The sequence below is a fragment of the Petaurus breviceps genome, unplaced genomic scaffold (assembly GCF_028583685.1).
Source record: "Petaurus breviceps papuanus isolate PSGF00001 unplaced genomic scaffold, PetGlider_PUasm1.0 90897, whole genome shotgun sequence".
Taxonomy (NCBI): Eukaryota; Metazoa; Chordata; class Mammalia; order Diprotodontia; family Petauridae; genus Petaurus; species Petaurus breviceps.
The window spans coordinates 396,542-402,017 of NW_027187374.1; the positions used below are offsets into that span (position 1 = coordinate 396,542).

A 5,476-nucleotide genomic window follows, 5' to 3' on the forward strand; every position below is an offset into this window, starting at 1 on the left:
CCTGTTTACCTTCTCATGCTTCTCTTGCTTCTTGTATCTGAATGTCAGATTTTCTATTCAACTCTGGTTTTTTCAGCAAGAATGCTTGAAAGTCCTCTATTCCACTGAATAACCATATTTTCCCCTGAAACATGATACTCAGTTTTGCTGGGTAGGTGACTCTAGGTTTTAATCCCAGCTCCTTTGCCCTCTGGAATAGCATATTCCAAGCCCTTCGATCCCTCAGTGTAGAAGCTGCCAGATCCTGGGTTATCCTGATTGTGTTTCCACAATATTCAAATTGTTTCTTCCTGGATGCTTGTAATATTTTCTCCTTAATCTGGGAATTCCAGAACCTGGATATAATATTCCTAGGAGTTTTCTTTTTGGGATTTTTTTCAGGAGGTGATCAGTGGATTCTTTCAACCTCTATTTTGCCCTCTGGTTCTAAAACATCAGGGCAGTTTTCTTTGAGAACTTCCTGGAGGATGATTTCTAGGTTCTTACTTTGGTCATGGCTTTCAGGCAGTCCAATAATTTTTAAACTATCTCTCCTGGATCTATTTTCCATGTCAGTGGTTTTTCCCATGAGATATTTCACATTGCCTTCTATTCTTTCATTTGTTTGGATCTGTTTAACAGCATCTTGATTTCTCATAAAGTCATTAGCTTCCATTTGCTCCAGTCTAATTCTGAAGCCATGATTCTCCTCATTGAGCTTTTGAGATTCTTTTTCCATCAGGCAAATTTGGCTTTTTAAGGCATTCTTCTCCTCATTGCCTTTTTGAGCCTCTTTTGCCATTTGAATCAGTCTGATTTTTAAGGTATTATTTTCCTCAGTCAGGCTGTTGACTCTCATTTCATAATTTTCTTGCATTGTTCTCATTTCTCTTCCCAATTTTTCCTCCACTTCTCTTATCTGCTTCTTAAGGTCCTCTATGGCCTGTAACCAGCTTGTATTTTCCTTTGAAGCTTTTTGTGCAGGATTTCTGACTTCACTGTTTTCCTCCTGTTCCATGCTTTGCTCCTTTTTGTCCCCAAAATAGGAGTGTAATGTTGATAGCTTCTGTCTGCTTTGTTTCTTTTGCCTGGTCATGTCACCCCTCAGTCACTTGACCCTTGGACTTTTTGCCACAGTAGGACTGTGCCACCAGAGAGGGGATCTTTCATCCCAAACGCTGGGGTTTTCCCAGTTGCCGGAGGTATTAGATGGGTGCCCTCTCTGAGGTCTCCACATGCTCTGACAAGCTGGACATACACCCCAGGACCTCTACCCTAGACTGCAATCCATATCTAAGCAGGTTAAAGCAAGAGTGATTACCCCTCAGACTGGTGCTTGGTCCCCCTACACTCTGCAGGCCAGGAGCTGAAGCTGCCACATGGCTCTGGCTGGCTGTGCCAGCATATCAGCGGCTTCTTGTCCCGGGGGGCAAAAGCCACGCACTCCCACTTTCTGGGTCTCAAAGTCCAGACTGCACTGACCTCTCACCTTGTCCTTCGCATCTATGTGTTGATAAATCTGGAAACAGCCACAGCTCCGGCTGATCTGGAATCCCTCTGGCTGGTGGCTGGTCAGGCCCGACCTGGGGCTAAAGCCTTGGCGTGGGGCTGGGCTCCACTCCCAAAGCGCTGCACTGGCCGCTTCCTGCTGGCTTACCAGGCTGTCCTCAGCAGGAGGTTAGCTTCTCTGTGTCATTTTGTGGGTTCTGCAGCTCCAAAGTTTGTTTAGAGTCCCCTTTTTACATGGATTGGGGAAGGTGGAAGCTGGAGCTGAGGGAAGGCTGTGCTTGTACTCTGCCATCTTGGCTCTGCCCTAGGAAAAAATTTTTAACAAATAAAAGACTCATATACAAGAAACACAAAAAACTGATTCAAATTTATAAGACTAAGAGACATTTCTCCACAGATAAGTGGTCAAAGTACAAACTGGTCATTTTCAAAGGAACAAATCCATCCTATCAACAAAATATCAAAAATGTATAAATCATTAATAGAAAAATGCAAATTGAAGCAATTTTGATATTTTGTTTCACCTATCACTCTGACAAAAATGATAAAAGAGGAAAGTGGTGAATATTAGAGGGGTTGTTGGAAAACAGATATACTTGTACATATAAAAGGATCAGATTATTTTATTTTTTTCAATCATTATGCACTTTTTAAAAATGTTTTCTAGAAAAATCTAAGCAAATATCACAAAATTTAATTCATCTTACTTTTCCTCAGTTCAGATTATACAAGCATAACAATCCATCTTCAATGCAAAACTAATCAATGTAAAAATGTTTTAGCAGGATTTACCTCATATGATAATGAATTGCATTGATATATTTCATGGGGCATGTCTTAAATTGGTCCTCTTTGAGAATGAACTATGCCCAGAAAGTTACCAGTTTGGTATATGACCCTTCTATAACACAAGTAGGCCTATGCCCCAAAGAGATTAAAGAAAGTGGAAAATTACCTATATGCCTAACCTATCTAATAGCAGCTCTTTTTGTAGTGGCAAAGAACCAGAAACTAAGGGAGCATTCATTAATTGGAGAATGGCTGAACAAATTATAGTATATGAATATAATGGAATACTACTGTTTTAAGAAATGTTAAAATGGGGGTGGCTAGGTGGCATGGCACCGGCCCTGGAGTCAGGAGGACCTGAGTTCAAATCTGGCCTCAGACACTTAACACAAAAACTCCATATGACCTTGGGCAAGTCACTTAACCCAAATTGCCTTTCCTTCCCCCTCCAAACAGCAATAAAACTAAACAAAAAGCATTACACAGAAGGCAATGGAGAGACACATGGTAGATGTAAACACATAGCAACCAATAAACAAGGAAGAATAATAATAAAAATTGTCATCAAGGAAATGTGTGCTAGGGAAAGAAGATGAGCTGGTTACATAGTGAGACTAAGCCATTACTGGTGGAATAAGAGGGCTCCACAGGTAATCCTTGTGTACGGATAGCATCCTCATTTTGGTGGACTTATGGGAAGACATAGGTAAGTACTGAACAGGATGGGCAGGTATTTCTGTAATCTGCACCCCAAATGGAATTTCCAAATTAATGAGATCATATATCCATTTGATCACTTGGGTAAACATAAAATATTGCCCTTTGTTTTAAAAAAACCAACTTCATAATTACAAGCATAGAGATAAGAGTTTTAATGGGTTAGGCAGCTTATATGACACATAAGATTGAGTGCTAGGCCTGAAATCGGGAAGATTTAAGTTCAAATTTTGTCTTAGACACTTAACTAGCTGTGTGACTGAGCAAGTCACTTAAACTCTGTCAGCCTTAGTTTCCTCAAATGTAAAATGGTGATAAGACTAGCACTTATACTTAATATTTGCTAGTTTCTTTGCTTTCATAATAAATCCCAAATGAATTCACATGGAAGCAAAAAAACAAAACAAAAACAAACTCCAGCTAATGCTCTCTTGGATATAGATAGGCCAATTCTACTCTACTTTGCTCAAACCACATATAGAGTGCTTCTAAGTTCCACCTAGAAGCTAAGACATTTATGAGGTGGACAGTGAAGGGCCTTCTGTTCATGACATATGAGAACTTACTGAAAGAACTGAGGAAGGCTTAGCATAATGAGAAGACTTAAAGTGACTTGATAGCTATTCTCAAGTATTTGTTTTGATTCCAGTAGGTAGATATAAGAATAATGGGCAGAAATTCTAAAGAAGAAAATTGAGGCTTCAAGCAAGGAAACATTTACAAACAATTTAGTGTCATTCAAAAATGGAACAAGTTGCATTCCCCATAGGATGGTCTTCCTCAAAGGGAGGTCTTTAAGCAAAAACTGGACCATGTATCCCATAAATAGGATTATTTTTTTTTGGTACTGATTGGATAAGATGGACATCGAGGTCCCTTTGAATTCTCAATTTCTGAAGAAGAAATGCAGCCCAAAGTTCGAACAGGAAAGTCTGTAAAGTCCCTCTCGAATTTTGTGTTGGTGGTCTTGTTCGAAATCACCCGAGTGATTACTTTGCTGTCAATTCGAACTTTTCATTTTTAAGGAATCTGCAATAATTTGCAAAAGCTTACTAGGTTAATATGCGCCGCAATTTGGTCTGGTGATGGGAGAGAAGAAAGCTAATTAATTGTTTCAACAGGGTGAAATTCTTGCATTTGAGGGAAAGCAGCATCTTGGTAGTAGTCCCTCCTCCCGTTTGAAGAAGGTTTTGTCCACCTAAAGATCTTCTCTCTCCGGTTTTGCACAAATCTGAAGGATAGTCAGGAGATTATGATTAGGGAAGGTCGGGGACTGTGGTCGAATAAAAAAAGGAGTCGGTTAGGACTTCAAGTACCCAACCAACAAACACACTTTCAAAAACCTTCCGAACTTAGGTCAGATGGAGAGTGGGCGTGGCCAAAGGCTCCTCCTTCACTGCGCAGCAAAAAAAACTAGGGGTGTGGCCTGTTAATCTTAAGCATGGAGGCGGACGGGGGAGGGGCAGGCGAACCTAGAAAGGGAAGGATGAGTTCAGAACTCCCTCCCAGCCCGCCCCTTCTCCCAGAGTCCCCACCCCCTGTTCGTAGACTCACGGGGTGGGAGGAGCCTCCTCTGCGAAGGCCCCGCCTTTTCTTTGAATATTGATAAGGTGAGCGTCGGCGTAGCCCTCCTTCCATTGAATGAGGCTGTGTCGCGTGGCCCGGCGTCGGCGTGACGGTTGGACGCGGGTGCGGCACTGCGGGTCCCGATTGCTGCAGCCGCTTGTCAGTGTGATGAAGATTGGCACCCAGGTAAGCTGTCACTCAACCGCTCCGCCGCCGCCGCCGCCGCCGCCGCCGCTCTCCGCCGTCCCTATCAATCACACCGGTCTCCCTGCCGCCGCCCCACTGCTGCCGCCCAGGTCGTTCGTCGGGAGAAGAGATGCCACATAAACCGCGCCCAAGGGCATGGAGCAGGGACGGAGAAGGGGAGGGGGGGGCGCGTTTGAATGCAGGAGGGACCGGAAAGGCGGGGGTAAAGAGAAGGCAGGGGGAGGTGGTTCACTCTGCAATCTTGATAGGGTTTAAACAGTATTTGTTTTAATACGTGAGCTTATGGAGGAGGAAATTTCTGGAAGGGGCCTCCGCGCTGGGCCCCGCTGCGAGGCGCGCGCTCCTAAACCGTCCCTTGTGGAGCCCTGCGCGCGCTCCTGCACGGGGCGGGGAAAAGGGGGAGGTGGACGGCAGGGGAGGGGAGGGCCGAGCCGGGGAGGGGGCTTGGGGAGGCGCGCTTGTCGGCGCCGCGGGGGGTGGAGCTCGGCGGGAGGGAGCTGGGGAAGGGGGGGGGGGGGGGGGGGGGGGGGGCGGGGGGGGGGGGGGGCGTGGGGGGGGGGGGGGGGGGGGGGGGGGGGGTGGAGGGGCGGGGGGGGAGGGTGTCTTTTTTAAAGTGTTAGGGATCACAGCGGTTTAAAGGGACTGGTTGGGCGATTCGCTCTATCCCTGCTACTTAAATTGACCCAGCTTGGTGCAGCTTTGTATGCAT

At 45.1% G+C, this 5,476-nt stretch overlaps 1 protein-coding gene and 1 long non-coding RNA gene across 5 annotated transcripts in view; one reads left to right on the forward strand and one right to left on the reverse strand.

Moving 5' to 3' along the window:
- Window positions 1-911: 911 nt before the first annotated feature.
- Window positions 912-4,499, reverse strand: LOC138151379 (uncharacterized). The gene is made up of 2 exons (XR_011165804.1): window positions 4,048-4,499; window positions 912-1,792 (listed from the first exon to the last, which is right to left on the reverse strand). It is a non-coding gene; the product is annotated as an uncharacterized lncRNA (long non-coding RNA).
- A 107-nt stretch (window positions 4,500-4,606) lies between these two features.
- The window catches only part of PKNOX1 (PBX/knotted 1 homeobox 1), a 182,667-nt gene continuing 181,797 nt past the window's right edge, over window positions 4,607-5,476 (forward strand). For 2 of the 4 annotated variants that reach the window (XM_069074818.1, XM_069074819.1), the window contains exon 1: window positions 4,608-4,746. The gene's annotated coding sequence lies outside the window, so the exon portion shown is untranslated. Of the gene's footprint in view, window positions 4,747-5,476 lie in introns of all 4 variants that reach the window. The other 2 variants (XM_069074820.1, XM_069074817.1) reach the window with 2 other exon arrangements.